The 16503-nt window shown below is 40.8% G+C and overlaps 1 long non-coding RNA gene across 1 annotated transcript; it reads right to left on the bottom strand.

The window, feature by feature from the left end:
- Positions 1 to 357: 357 nt before the first annotated feature.
- Positions 358 to 5231, bottom strand: LOC113268153 (uncharacterized). The gene is made up of 4 exons (XR_008957772.1): positions 4564 to 5231; positions 3637 to 4254; positions 1542 to 1705; positions 358 to 893 (listed from the first exon to the last, which is right to left on the bottom strand). It is a non-coding gene; the product is annotated as an uncharacterized LOC113268153 (long non-coding RNA).
- Between the last annotated feature and the right edge of the window lie 11272 nt (positions 5232 to 16503).

Genomic DNA, 16503 nt, shown 5'->3' with positions numbered 1-16503 from the left:
TCACTAGTCCCAGGCAGCGAGTGGCAGGTGGTGCTGGGAAGGTAAACCTATATGTTCTGCATCTTAGTCCCTAAACCTTTGCCTGAGCCGGTAGGTAGGTTGTGAGCTACTTTACATAAAGAATCTCTAGATATTTTAAGCCACTTGGCAGATCTCTAAGGTTTTCTTGAGTCACTTGACAAGAAGAAAAAACAAAGCAAAACAAAACATTTTTCCTCTCCCCTAAATTGGCTCAGTTGGCTGCAGCCCTGACTTGAACTGACAAAAGACAGACTCACAGAAGAAGTTTATTTCAGATGCTGGCGGGGCGGGGCTGGGGGGGGGGTGGCTCACAGAAATAAAATGAAAACCCCAAAGAGGTAGTCAGACCTGGAGATTTATATACCATTTGAACAAAGGGCTATAACTTTCTGGAGAAGTGACAAGGCAAAAGAGGTTTTGAGCTTTAAGGGATAGTAAAGTATGGGAAGGTAAATATATGGGAAAACTGTTGGAAGATACGGGTTATTTTAGTAAAGTTTGTCACGCGGATTCCTCTTAGTGCCTCTCTGGGCAGGCGGGAGTCATCCCCAGTGATTAAAAGTCATTCTGATCTTCTTGGTAGGGGAGAGGGGTGAGGATGCCATCACAAAGAAGAATTTATGCACTGCTTTTAAGAAAAAGCGGGAGGGTAAAGAGCTTTTTCTGCAGTTTGCTCTTTCTCAATTATCTTCAGTTAGAAGCAATCTTCAGTCTTCATGTCAGAGTGGCCTCGTGCGCGGGGGGCACCTCATCTCCATCACACTCAAGTGCCGTTCGTAATTCTCCACAGCAGGGGATCTTCAGTCGCTTGTCCTAAACTGTAGCACACAAAAGATGGTCCCAAAAGGGCTCGGACTCCTGGGAAAGGTAACCTTGGAAGGGAGGAGAAAGAGCAAAGAAGTAGAGAAAAGAGGACAAGGCAGCATGAAGTTCATCGGCATCAGTGTTGCCACAGTGAGCTCTGGTCCCACCAAATCATCACTGCCCATCTACTCCGAGGTGCCAAGAATGACAAATATTTACAGGAATCCACAAAGTGTGTCCACATATGAATGTACCCTGACCAGCTGATTGAACTGGGGGGCAATTTTGCCAACATGACTATATCTATTGCCAATGAAAATGGTATAAAAACTCACAAGAAAAGTCACATGTGTTTAATATGATTTAGACAAATTGAGGCAGAGAATTGAACCAATTATGCAGAGGGTTGAAATGAAACCATTCTCCTGCATTTCTACCCCCACCCCACTCATCAAACAGCGACCACCCCCACAACAACTCTCCCCCATCCCACATCCCCCCACCAGAGAAAAGCAATCAAAGTACTTCTGACACCATTATCTTGGCATATAAAGCCATTTGAAAGTCTGAATCCCGTGGTAGGTATAATCTCTAATCCTACATTCTGATTCTGCTAGTTTCTCAAACATTTGTCAGAATTTTAGAGTTAACTGTATTGAGTTATAATAAAAACCACTATGTAAAAAGAAGCCCAACAAATACAATGGCAGCATTACCTCACTGAATGTATTTGCTGTCCTATCTTACTGTTCCAACATGGCTGACTGTGACAGATAGCTCTTTTTGGTGCATGTCGGATGAATATGCAAAAAAGAAGAAAACCTTTACATATTCACTTCTTTAGGGCTCATATTACCATACGTCTGCTGCCAGTTAGTGTCTGTGAAATAGGAATAAAAGAACATTCAGCTTTTTCACTGCCTCAAATCCCATTTCCTTTTACAGGCTGCTACTTGAACCCTTTCAAGGGCTTCTATCTTTCTGTAGCTCTGAAGCTCCAGGCCATGGGTTGGTGCCAGCTCCTGAGGCCTGAACACAAGGTCCGTGATGACCTGAACATGCCAAATTCTTCTTCTGGTCCTTGTTTCCTTCATGCTATTAAGAAAGTTTACTTGGATCCAGAAACATTCAGTAGGTAATACCTCTCCAGATCCTTAGCCTCAGTGACCTAGGGACCTGGCCCAGGGGGGTAGAGGTGGGCAGAGCATCAATCAGAACCCATGGCTTTAATGTTGGAGTTTGAGACACTTTAGTGGATACCCTTAGGCAATAATAAGAAGGCTGATACCAGGTTGGTAGTACCTATTGAAAATTCCATTGATTGGAAATACATACTGTCATTGTGCTACAAGCTAGCACAGTACTGGGCACCTAGAAAGTGCTCAAAAATACGTAATAAAGACACAAGATCCAAAGAGTAACAGGTTCTGGTTCACACGTTGGTCAAGATCAAGAAACAAATTCACTAGATGTCTTCCAAATTCTCTTTTCATTTAATGCCACGCGACCAAGTCAATAGTGAAAAACAAAAAGTCAAACTAATGAACTGAACAACTCAGGCCACAAAATCTGTTATTGTGAACTTTCTGAGCTTTGGTGCACAACTTTCAACCTTACGTTTTGGACGTTGTGGACGTGTATATGAAGATACAAAGTGTTTCCAACCTGTGTCTTTTAAATACGCCACATACACACCAACATCTGAATAACCTTTCATTATGATGTATTCTATTATACAGGAACACGTTTATTTAAAATAGCAAAATAGGGTAGTGATTACCCTTCCCTGATATTTCTTATTTACTCTACCTGCAGCTATTATCTGTTCAGAATCTGCTTCTGGAAAAGTAAAAGGCCAAACTAAACAAGAGCCAAGACAAAGAGATTTGACTTCCTCTATATGCTGAACCCGTTCTATTGAGCCGAAGACCCCAACAGAAAGCAGTCCCCTCTGCCGAGATTAACTGGGAAGGACTCAGTCTCCCTGGGGGCAGCGGGAGCACTTTCATAAAGCCACGTGGAGAAGCAGGGTCTTCACCAAGCTGTTAATGCTGAAAAGCTACTTCTGCCTGAAAGTTAGAAAACAGGCTTTCATTCTCTCCATAAGCAAGAGTTGGGCATACCACACGAGAGTTCTGCTCTTGCCTGCTCAATTAATTAGTCTGCTAGGGCACCCTGACACAACACAGACTGGGCGACTTAAACAACAGAAATGTATTTCCTCACAGTTCTGGAGGCTGGAATCCCACAATCAAGGGGTTGGCGGGCTTGGCTTTTCCTGAGGCCTCTCTCCTTGGCTTGCAGATTGCCATCCCCTCCCTGTATCCTCCCATGGTCTTTCTTCCAAGCATGTGCCCCTGGTGTGTCTTCCAAGGAGAAGTCACATTGGATTAGAGAGAGCTCCACCCTAATTACCTCATTTTACCTTAATTACTTCCCTAAAGACCTTATTTCCAGATATAGTTGCATTGTGTGTTAGGGCTTCAACAGATGAATTTGGCAGGGGAAACCATACAATCCCTAACACCTATCCTAGGACAGAGCTGAGTGAACCTGTAGTAAGCTCCACTGTTGCCTATTTAGCATGTAAATATTTTGATTACACTTTTGAATCTCTACCTTTATGTACTTAGATGCATAAAGGTGGGCAACTGCAATATTATTGATACCAGTATTTGGGAAATATTTTGCATTTTAGAAGGCACTTTTACACATATTGGATAAGTTTGGCAATTAGCATTATTTTTACACAATAAATAAGGAAACAGATTCAGTGAGATTAAAATGCTTGGTCCAGTTCTCATTACTTACCTTACTGACCCTTCTATATTTGAGAAATTTCTGGTTGCTGTGATGACTTCCCATTGTATGATCTAGAACAGCACCAGAACTTTTTCTTTTTCATCATCTAACTCAGCAAGTTGGAAACACCTTACAAGCTGCTACAGTGTAGATGTGACGTTAATCTTGCAGTGCTGAGTGAAGAATGAGATCTGAAAAGGGGGGGTTGGCTCTTGATGCATCACTTAGGACCCTGAACTCAGGTGTGGGAACTGAGAGAATGAAATCCAGATGGCAAAGTAAAAGGCAAAGCAACATTTCACAGATCCATGTTTACAATCTTCGCAATGCAAGGGGCCATGTGACTACAGCATGCCAGGAGAGTCTAAGACAATACTAGCCCAGAAATAAAAGGTCCAATGGTACTTCATCGTTGGCAGGAGAGAAAACACACAGAGAGAACAATGTGACCCTGAGAAAGTTGTCTATCTTCTTGAACCTCAACCCCGTGAAAGGGGCTTTTCAGCTTTGCACAAATCCCAGTACCAGCCTGAGAACCGAGCTGTGCACAAGTGCACACAGGGTCTTGATGGACACCAGCCATTCTCTCTTCTTTCTGCTCCTTAGATAAGTGTTCCAGACATCTGTCTGAAGGAAATAAATCACGTTGAATTAATTCTGCATTCTTCCAACCAAAGCCAGTGTAAATACTTGTTTATTTTCCTCTGAGTCCAAAAAACTTCTACCATACTACCATTAGCACATGGCTTGCTGGTCTATAGGCACAGATACACAGGAAGTGATGTTCTCATTTTACTTATGAACACAGAGATGAAGGAATGGAAATGTTAAACAACTTAAGGGGGGGTGCTGTACACCGAAGCCAAGAGTATGGGCCCTAGAATCAAACTATCTGGGTTCTACCCCCTGCTAGATATGCATCAGCGGCATAATTACCTGTGTAACGTGGGCTCCTGTTTCCTTGTCTTTAAAACAGGGATAATCGAGGCACCTGGGTGGCTCAGTCAGTTAAGCATCTGTTTCTGCTCAGGTCATGATCCCAGTGTCCTGGGATTGAGTCCCGCATTGGGCTCCCTGCTCAGCAGGGAGAGGGCTTCTCCCTCTCCCTCTGTGTGCATTCTCTCTCTCTCTCTCTCTCTTTCTCTGCCCCCCCAAATAAATAAATAAATCTTTAAAAAAAAATAGGGAAAATAATGTCAGCAGTTAAAAGAATTGTTACCAGGATTAGAGAAGAAGATATATGGATGGTACCCAGCACATACTGCCCTTGCGCTCAAATGGCTAAGAGAAAGCAGAGCTGGCATCGGAGCCTGTCCCGAGTTTTCTGAGATGACCCCTGGGTTATAGCGTTGCTTGTCTACGAGGGGTTGCAAATAACTAGGGAATTTGGTCCTTACCCAAGATCACCCCTGGGTGGTTCTTCCTTTTCATTGAGTGTTAGAACAGAGAGTGGAGGGGCGCCTGGGTGGCTCAGTCGTTAAGCATCTGCCTTCAGCTCATGGCGTGATCCCAGGGTCCTGGGATGGAGCCCTGCATTGGGCTCCCTGCTCTGCTGGGAGCCTGCTTCTTCCCCTCCCACTGCCCCTGCTTGTGTTCCCTCTCTCACTGGCTGTCTCTCTCTCTGTCAAATAAATAAATAAAATCTTAAAAAAAAAAAAAAAAAAAAAAAAAAAACAGAGAGTGTAGGGAGGAAGTGGTCAGATTTCCCAGGAGAGTCATAGACACGGATCAACTTTGTCCCAGGTCTCTGTGTTCCATCCATGTGGCGAAATCTCTGTCCTCCCTACAAGCTTGCTGCCAGATCAACACCCCTGCTCCGTAGCTGTCTCCAACAGCCACCACACTGCCCCCTCCAAGCCCCCTCATTAGAAATGCACCCTGTTTAGAGGTTCATGTTTTCAGAACTTTTTCTGAGTCCCCCTTCCAAAGGTAAAAACACTTTTGAGCAGTTATAACGAGACTTTTTCATGAGGAGTTCAAAGGTCAGTGTTATACCGCAGAGCTTCGACATGGACAAAACTTATTTAATAGTTTATCATCACTCACATTTGCCTTCTTATTTTTTTCCCTTAGCTTTTACCATATGCTAATTCTGGTCACAGTGTTTGAATATGCAGTGCCCATGTTTTTCTAAATCTTGACTCACTCTGAAGCCCATTTCAAATCTTCACCAAAAAATTCTCTCAAATTGACCCTGCTTCAAAGAGACTTTATTTGCCCCTGAATGCTTCTGCACTTGAAATATTGAACATTAAGTGTATTATTTTACTTGAAATGTGCAGCTTGTCTTTGGGTGTGTATGTGTGCATGTGTGCAGTATCAGTCTCCCTAGCTAGATAAAACATGCATTTCTCAAGAACAGAAACACCTGTTTTTTAGTTTCTGTAATCCTTAATATACTGTTCATGGTATAAAACTGAATGTATATTGTCTGAATGACAGTTCAAACTGTTAGCAGTAAAATGAATTCATTATTTTAAGACTTGCCTTTTTTTTTTTTAAGAAAGGTGTTATTGTTTTTTTGTTTTGTTTTGTTTTGTTTTAATTTATTTATTTGACAGAGATAGAGACAGCCAGTGAGAGAGGGAACACAAGCAGGGGGAGTGGGAGGGGAAGAAGCAGGCTCCCAGCAGAGGAGCCTGATGTGGGGCTCGATCCCATAACGCCGGGATCACGCCCTGAGCCGAAGGCAGACGCCCAACGACTGCGCCACCCAGGCACCCCAAGAATTGCCTTTTTAAAAAAATAATGGAGTATGGCAGGCAGACTCCACAAAAAGGTAAAGCTGTTCAAGCAATGTAGTTCACACGCTTCAGTACTTTTAGCATTTAGATACAATCTGTGTTATTTATTTAAAAACAACAACAACAAAAACTTTCTCTGACCCTTGAAAAACGTTTCCAGAAATAATGTCCTTGTCAGGTAGAGGTCCACCTGAGGCGTTGCAGGTGAAATGTTCAGGGTTTTCTTTAAAATATGCCAGTGAGGGGCGCCTGGGTGGCACAGCGGTTAGGCGTCTGCCTTTGGCTCAGGGCGTGATCCCGGCGTTCTGGGATCGAGCCCCACATCAGGCTCCTCTGCTATGAGCCTGCTTCTTCCTCTCCCACTCCCCCTGCTTGTGTTCCCTCTCTCGCTGGCTGTCTCTATCTCTGTCAAATAAATAAATAAAATCTTTAAAAATAAAATAAAATAAAATAAAATAAAATAAAATAAAATAAAATATGCCAGTGAAGAAGAAAACAAAAAAATCAAGGGAGGATTGTTGAAGCTGGATGTTGGGTACATGGCTTTACCTTTATACACTATTGAAAATTTCCGAAGTAGTTCTAAAGGAAGAAGAAAGAAAATCTGAGACAATAGTGAGGCATGCTAGTTAACCACTTAGAACCCAAATGGAGGTGGGAATGGGTGAAACAGATGTTTAACATTCTCAAAGCAGGAGCCCCCAAAAGGCTGGCCCAACAATGTAATTGCAGCCATTCCAAGGGCATTAAGTTCTTTCTATGGATTCTTTGGAGAATTGTTTTATCGCCAATGGTTTTGATGGCCTGGAAGACGATATCAGGTAGAAAACCAGTTATCAGTGAAAATGAAAGTCAAAAGAGTCAGACTCTGAGTGGGGAAAAAGCAATTTATTTTGCTTATATTTATGTACAAGAGTAATATATATATTATATATATAATATATAATTACATATATATTATATATATAAAAATATATATGTAGAAGGATATTTTTAAAAGACTTTAAGATATCTCTGTTAGCACAAAAACCCATTCTAAGTGACTAGAAATAATAGGAATAAATAAAATGGTGACAACTCAAATATTTGTTGATTGCAATTGTGCACCAGACACTGTTTTAGATGTTGGGGGCATGACAAGGAAAGAGCCTTCCCTCTGAAATGACAACTTCCAGTGGATTGGAAACAGATTTTTAAAATAATGATTATATGGTGTGCAAGATGTTTATTAGAGGCATAGGGACAAATTAGGTAAGGGGAATTAGGAGTGCAAGATGACAGAGGAGGAACCTTCCATCTTAAACATGGTGGTCAGAGCAAAGGCTAATAGCCGCTGGGGACCCGGCCAGGGTAGTCGCAGGTCAGGAATGAGCCGAGTGCCACCTGGTGGTGTGCAGGAGAGGCTCCCAGGGCCCTTTGAGGGCAGCTCCTCTGACGTGTGAGGGGCAACATGGAGGCAGGTGTAGCTACAGCCGCATCAGCGTGGAGGACACCGTGGGAAGGAAGAATTTTCTTAATTTCGCTGGATGAGCAGGCCCTTAGAGTAACAAAAATATATTTAAAAATACATTTATAGTTAATTATAGCAAATGTAGAATGTTTGCACAACATAGTGATCCTTCAAGATTAGAGAATCTTAATTTTAAAAACATAGATGAGAGTTTTCTGTGTCTATCAATCTATCCAAATATCTAAGTATATATATCTCATAATGGCTAAGGACAATTTTAGGGTTTTGATAGTGATAAAAATGCAAGCAAGGGAAAGGCTTTAAATAAATAATTTTTATGAAAAATACTACTCACACAAGTATTTTTAATTAACTGCCCTGTATTTAATCTTTAAGTGGAAGCTTTCTACTTTTCTTTTTAAGCTTATTTTGAAGTATCATTTTATCATTTTTCATTTTCTATCATTTTGTCACCTTACACTCATTTTGTATATAACATAGCAAAAATAATTCAAATTTAATTCTTGTCTCATACTTAATATGAAATGTTTACATTTTATGTCCTTATAAAAGGGTCAAATATATAGACAAATTTGGAATACAATCTTTGAATTTAAGAAATAATTATTTCAACCTCTTAAAGCCGTGAATAGGACATAACTTTTTTGTTTTTTGCAATGTTTTGGATCCTGGTTTAATTAACTTCATAATGATTTAATTATTGTAGTAATTATACGTGTGAAAAGGGGCAGTTCCTTTCATCTTTACGTGTTTTCTTTTGAACCTCTTTTCTTCATCTGCTAATTAGGATAACAATACCTGCCTGACAAAGCTTCACAGAATCCAGTGAAGTTTTGTAAACACTGCGCCATTTAGTGGTTCTTTGACAGAAAAGCAAGACAATTGTTGTGTATCATTAGCAATAGTCAATCCATTTGGTCCCATACTGGAATGCTATTTAAAAATTTCCCCAATCTCCTTAGCAAATTGCTGGCTTTTTTCTACTCATGTATTTGTTTTATTTGCATTTTCCCTTGACAACGGAAATTGTCATTGACGAGGCACTGTCCCCTTGGCCTGAGCACCCAGCCAGGGACCAGGTTAAAAATGATGATTGAGCTGCATTTTACTTCCTCCAACATAGCTAGTTTGCTGTAAATGCTGGTGAGGACTGCTGTCACATGTCATCTCTGGCCCAGACAAGCTATCCTCCAGGAGACTGTCATAGGGAGGACTGACCTTGTGCTCATCAGTGTTTCTGAGGTTTACACCCAATTTGTCCAGCCCTGCCTATAAAACACCCAAGAAATGCTTTCAGATTATTGGTTGGGCTCCTGAATTCTGTGTGGTTTTCAAATAACGGATTTGACACAAATTTTATGATGTGAAAATTTTTCCCACGGTTGCAATTTAATTCTGAATGACAAGACTGTCCTTAGGATTTAGACATAATTCCCTGCTTTAGATGATCAAACAAGGACCATGTGTTTGAACTGTGCAGCACTAGTTATATCTTTAGTTGTCATATCCGTACTATGAGGCATATCTCAACGGACAGGACGTGGTCTAGAGTGACATCAGAATTTAGGTCACATAACAAAAGCCAGAGAAAATGGCCAAGTCTTTAATGTATTTCATAACGTAGCCCGGAAATAATGATAACTATGTAAATCATACTGCTTGGCAAGAAGTGGTCATAAGCAACAAGTTCTTGGTAAGATAAAGTCAAAAATCTTCCAGGGAAAAGTAGGAAGGCAGTAATATTTTCAGTACCATTGATTAGAGGTTTCAGAAAGGATCCCTCCATCAGAGGATAGCATCTTTAAAAATGAACAACCCTGGGGTGCCTGGGTGGCTCAGTCTGTTAAGTGTCTGCCTTCAGCTCAGTCATGATCTTGGGGTCTTGGGATCGAGCCCCACCTCGGGCCCTGCACTCAGTGGGGAGTCTGCTTCTCCCTCTCCTTCTGCCCCTCTCCCTGCTTATGCTCTCTCTCTCTCTCTCTCAAATAAATAAATAAATCCTTTTTAAAAAGAAAAAAAAAAACCTGTTCTTCCAACTTGTTCTTACAATTCAACATTTGATGGTTAGGACCAGCCCACAGATGATAGCTATGCCAAAATCTCAGTCCTATTAGAAAAGAACACTCAGTTCATAAGTTTCTGAGCCCCCAAATGTGGTCATTAACCACAGGAAGCCACATGTAATCCTTCACACATAAGATACCTCGCAGGCACCTTATTAACACCTCACTGAGTTGTTTCACACTTTCTGGACATTATTTTTTTGACTTTAATGAGATACAAAAAGCTGTTGCATAAATAGTGTATACACCTTGATGAGTTTGGAGATTAGTATTCATCCACGAACCCATCGCCACGATGTATGCCATTAACATTTCTATTACCTCCAAAGGTTTCCTAATTCTCTCTTTATTTTTATTATTATTTTTTTGTCATAAGAACACTTAACATAAGATATACCCTCTTAGCAAGTTTTTAATATACAATATAATATTGTTAATTCTAGGCAGTTGCTGTGCAGTAGCTCTGTAGCACTTCTTCATCTTATATATGGGAAACTTTGTACCCTTTGAACAGTGCCTCACTTCCCCCTTCCCCGGCCCTGGCAACCACCTTCCACTCTGTGCTTCTATGAGTCTGACTATTTTAGATTCCTCATCTAAGTGGTTTCATGTAGTGTTAGTCCTTCTGTGTCTGGCTTATGTCACTTAGCATAATGTCCTCCAGGTTCCAGGCATTATTAATCACTCTTATCTGTCCCAGGCAAAGAAGCAGAAATTTTCTCCAACCTCCTTTTATATTTACCTTCTTTCTCTACCAATGTACAAACGCCTGGTCTCACGGTGACTTGTCTCTCTGGCGACCATTAATCTCACGTGAGTCCAACATGCCTGCCTTCCTGGCACTTGACAAATCATACCTTACTATAATGGGAAAAGTATTTTGAGATATTTCACTCCCAACAATCCATGGTTGCTAATTTTCCTGCTGTTGGCTAGATAAGAGAGGAATGAATAGAGTCTAGAAAAAGAGTGCTTAGCTTTCAGTTGATACACACCTGTATTTCCTTGTTTTTCTTTGCTATGCATTTCCTTGCTATGGCTATGATACATGGCTAAATATAATATTTAGGGTCTTCTAAATTCCCTAAATTCCAGGGTTTTCAATATATATGCCAAGATTTTTTTTTTTTTTTTTTTTTTTTTGCCAAGCAAAGCTTAAGAATTCCAAGCACAGTTTTATCAGGAGTCAGGATGTATGATTTAATCACTGTTCCTCACAACTAGGCAAGAACAGTCGCACCGAATTGTCACTAACTTTGTAAGGCATTGTTATGGGCTGAATTATGTCCCTCCCAAATTCATATGTTGAAGTCCTAACCCCCATTACCTCAGATTGTGACTGCTTTCAGAGATAAGGTATTCACAGAGGTAATCGAGTTAAAATGAGGTCACTGAGGTAGGTCCTAAAGCAGTGAGACTCATGTCTTCATAAAAAGGGGAAATTTGGAGATAGGGATGAACGTGGGGAGAAAGTGATGTGAATAAGAAGAAGGTGTCTACAAGCCAAAGAGAGAAGCTTAGAACAGATGCTTCCTTCATTGCCCTCAGAAGAATCAACCCTGCGGGCTCCTTAATTTTGGACATCTAGTCCCCAGAATGGTGTGACCACAGCTTCTGTTGCTTCAGCCATGAGTTTATAGCTTCAACAGCAGACTCAGCAAACTAGTACAGGCACGTAGATTCATTCAACAAAACTGCATCAAAGAACCTACTATACACCACATCCAACGTGGACTTTGGGGTTAGAGCCATGAATTTGGTTCCTGCCCTCACAGAACCTAAAACTTAGTGGGGAAGATACTGAGCAAACCATTTAACCTAACTGGATTTGCATGCATTTATTTATTTATTTATATTTATTTATTTATTTATTTATTTATTTATTTATTTATTTATTATTTTTCCCCTCCCCCAGCACAAAGGGGAACTGTGAAAGATATTGTGATGACATGAGGGGGTTTGTTTTCTTTCTTTTTAAAACATCAGTTTTCTTGGGGTACCTCAGTGACTCAGTCGGTTAAGTGTCTGACTCTTGATTTCAGCTCAGATCATAGTCTCAGGGTCATGAGATTAAGCCCTGTGTTGGGCTCTGTGCTGGACATGGAACCTGCTTAAGATTCTCTCCCCACTCCACCCCATCCCGGCTTATACTCTCTCTCTCAAAAAATAAATAAATACATAAATAAAATAAAACATTAGTGTTCTTGGAGCTAAATGCCATTCTCTAGTGGTCCACTTATATTTGGGGTTGTTTTCTACCCGGCTAGATGTGGACCCATGACCATATGGGAACTCCTCAGGGCTCTGGGTTCATGGGATGCCCTTGAAGCTCAGACTTGAAGGACGGAAAGAGAGGTCTAGATGAAGAGACTGGGAAGAATGTTCTGGAAAAAAGGAACAGCTTTTAAACAGCTCTCCCTGGTTTGCCCAGGAAGTTTAGTCCACGTTCACATGGCCAGAGGGTATCATGGCTGAGGTACAGGGCCTGGTCTCCCAGTCCTTAGAGTACACTGTGTGCCCAGTTCTCTGTCGTGTCTTCAGGAGGGAGATCCAAATGGCCAGAGCTAGCTCATGGCCATTGTGTCATCATGAAGCAGTGCATGGTGAACGCAGCCCCATGGGTAGGCAGCCATAGGACACATTTACTAGTGCAAAGTACATGCACAACACTGCTAAATGCCATGAATAAGAGATGTTCTCCACTCTCACTCAAAGCTCACTAGACTCCAACTACGACGAGGACACTTACTAGTTGTTCGTGTGGTAGTGGTTTGGTTACCCACATTCCTAATGTGATCTTGTTCAGTGCAAGTCACTTCAGGGCTTCATGGTATATGCAGCATATATGGTCACCTGGTCTTCTAGAATCAGCTTGGGTAATGAAATGCTCAGATAAGAAATTTCATCATCATTGAAGGCCGCCAGCCTGGGCCAATCCCATTAAACCACACTTGCCATATCACAACTGAAGTGGCCAGACGTACCTCTCTGTATGGCCCCTTATTTTAGGTAGAGCTGAACATCACTCATGGCCAGATTTGGACTTTATGGAGACTATCAGGATCATGGATAATAACATCTAATTTCATAATCAAAGATCCTATCTTGCTATTAAATTAGATACCACTTAAATCGGTGCTAAGGCACCAGCAAGAATGAGTCGGAGATATATTAAATGCTTTATAAAATAATTTGTCTCTCTAGGATACATATGCCAAAGATGATATTACAAGCAATTCAAAAATAAGCCTTGCAGAGAAAATATTTCTCAAACTTCATTTAAATTAACATTTGTTTATAGTCAGGAGAGAGCTTTCTACATTTCCCCAGCTCAAAGTGAGCCCTGAGGACCTTTTGATATGTCCCCAAGTGATTTAATTAAAAGATAAGTGGAAGCTGGAAAATAGAAAGCAAAACACTTTGATGGGAGGGACATGCAGAAATGAGGAGGGAGGATAGGGAAAGAGCAGAGGACAGGAACAGGGACGGCTTCAGTAGAGACAGATTAACTAACAGGAAGTGGTGTAGCTACATGAAAGGAGGTCTACACAGGTGATCAACACCTTCTTGGAACTACTTCAAAAGATTAGGAAAGCCGATCGTTCTGAAAAAAAATCCAAATTATGTGGATCCTTTTCATCTTTCATCTAGTATGCTTTACTTTCATTGCTTCTTTGTGCTCTTAGCAAAAGCCAACAGATATGAAAACCATGGAGGGGATTCCGTGGCCTTGCCTCAACCGGTGTGGTGAGCTGCCATGAGAGCGAGCGGACTTGCTTGGTCACTGGGGTGGAGGAGGGCAGGGGAAGGGGGTTGCGGAGGCCCAGCAGGATGGCCAAGTCTGCAGGGCTATGTCCCCTACTTTTTAGGACATTCTCAAAGCTAAATGCCTTCCATGCCCCGGAGCTGCATAGATAGATGCCTGTGAAGCCCTCACTCCCAAGCACAGGGCACCAAGCAGCTGCTGGGTGTGAGGATCAATCAGAGGTAGAGCATCTCAGAGACTTCCAGAGCCTACCTTCCAACCACGTGCAAAGCAAAGGAGAGCACTCAACATATTTTTCTCCAGACACAAAGTTAAATTGATTTCACACGTGAATGAATTAAAAGATGGATGACTGCATGCATTTTTCAGTTCTGTTCAGTTTATCATAAATGACATTTGAGGGAGTTTATGAATGGCAAACATCAGGCTTTGAGGACATAATTATGCCCTGGAGTTATGCTTAAGTAACTAAGGGCAATGTTTAGATGATATTTATATCTAAGTGGCTCACATTAAAACCCTACCAAGACCATATCATAAATGTAAATTATAGGGGCAATTGCCTATTTGTGGAAATGAACTGTATGCAGCTTTATTAATTTTTCTGACATTATTCGCATCCCATTACTGGTACATTTATGATTATAATAATTATCTAAGCAGCACTGATTCTAATCCTATAATATTTCAGCTTGATTTCACCAACAAGCCAACTCTTCTGAAAATATTCAGTGTTATACTGATAAGGAGGTAAAGGACTCTATAGTTGGGCTATATATTTCAGTGAAATATATAGGGTAGTGGAGAATGTAATTCAGGATTACAGACAAGTGTGTAAATGGAAGACAAAATGCCTCCCCAATGTACCACGATATAAGGTATTGTCATACTCTCTACGCATAATTTCTAAATAAGAATTTATGCTAGAAAATAGTAAAGCAAACCAACATTTTCAGAATTACCTACATGGTTTCTTTGAAAAGAGACTAGTACTAGGAATTCTAGACTTCTGGGCCTTCTTTACTGTCAGCTCCATGTTCTTAACTCAAGAGACTCTGCCTGAATCTGTCTGGGTTCCTCTTTCCTGCTCGGTGGCCTGGAAACTTCCTCAAGGCAGTAAGCTAGACCAGTTGTAGGGCTCACTGGTTTGCTTCTCATCACTCAGAGATCTCTGTTCTTTACTCCCTGATGCCAAGTGCCTTGAAAACTACCGTTTCACAGACATTTTGTCTGGTTGCTTTGGCTGTTTCAGCAGGAAGAGTAAATACAGCCTCTATTGCTCCATCTTGACCAGAAGCGAAAGTCAGAAAAAAACATGCAGACATTTATGAGGTGAGTATTTACAAGAGTATTGATAATATGTGTAATATCGCTTTGAAAATTTGACACTATCATTTACTATAAGACAAGTTTTATGTGTTTAATCATTGCCATATTTTTAAGGTCAGAGCCATCTCTTTCATGATTTCCCCTTTTTCTGAGGAATGCAAAAGAAAAGGAAAACAGATGCCCTGTGAAAAATCAGGACATGGTCAAAGTGGGAGCCATAATGAAAGGGACAGAGGCACTCTACAAATACCTGTGACATTACTGACATTTGTAAGATGCTGAAAACAAAACATTGCAGTCAATATGTACCTTTTTTACATTTTGCTTTTGATTAAGAAGTGAGCTCTCTGATATGCTCACAATTTAGAAAGATTTAGACAAATGTGTCATGAGAAATGTCAAACAGGGATGCCTGGGTGGCTCAGTTGGTTAAGCTTCTGCCTATAAAACAAAGCCAATATTTTGTTTTGGTGCATCAGAATAGTAAAGCCTCAAATGGAATGAGGTTGGTAAAAAGATAATGAAGAAAATATATTCTCAATGCTTGTGCCTCCATTTCCCTATTTGGAGCAAAAGTGTAAGGAAAATCTAGGCCCACTAACTTGGACAGAGACAGAATAACACCAGAGTAGAACAGCCTTTCGCCTTGCACAAGGCTGGCAGGGCCTTGCGCATCGTATTCAGTGTTGCTATGGCACCTCATGAAGTTGTGCAGTGACACTTGGCATTTGTGTGAAATTCTATCTGCTCTGACACTGGTATGTGGGAGGGAATGATTTGCACATGAACATGCTTAGCCATTCATTCATTCAATAACTATGTATAGAGTGCTATTCAATGCAGTTTCACGGTTCTCTGCTCCTTATATCACGCAGTATCTTGAAGAGATATGAAAACCTACGGCTTTATTTAAAAAACATGAATTTGACCCTGAAAACTAGGCCCACTATTGATGCTTATGAATCGATGAGAAAAAAAAAAAAAAGGTGGAGAGATCTAAAAACTGTAACAGTGCTAAGCCATAAACTTAAATCTTCAGATAATTTTGGAAGATAATTTCAAATAAAATACTTTTGTGACTATGACATTAATAAACTGCATTTTATATAGATTTGTGAATCTGTTTCAATAAATATTTCTACCAGTTCAAAGTTACTCATCTGCTGAGTCATGGCCTGTAGTAAAGGTATACGAAATGGGGGAAATTTTATTCACCAGATTTCCTCTTAGGAACAACTCTGTGTCTGCCTAGAAGAAAATCTAGGTGCATCGTGGAGTGGAATAGTTGAGGTGGCCCCATTTGGGAGAAGGGCAGAATTTTTCTTCATATGACAAGGGGAGGTAGGCAAGGAGGTGGCTGGGATGAATTGAGAGGCCTGTGAGTCTCACCACATCTTTCTATTAATGCTTATAATGCTGATGAATGCAATTTCTATTATTTTGGTATAAACCTTTCCTTATTTCCCACCTGAAATCTTCAGGAAAGTCTACACTGCTCCCAAA

The sequence above is a fragment of the Ursus arctos genome, unplaced genomic scaffold (assembly GCF_023065955.2).
Source record: "Ursus arctos isolate Adak ecotype North America unplaced genomic scaffold, UrsArc2.0 scaffold_6, whole genome shotgun sequence".
Classification (NCBI taxonomy): Eukaryota; Metazoa; Chordata; class Mammalia; order Carnivora; family Ursidae; genus Ursus; species Ursus arctos.
This window is presented reverse-complemented; position numbering and strand designations above follow the sequence as displayed.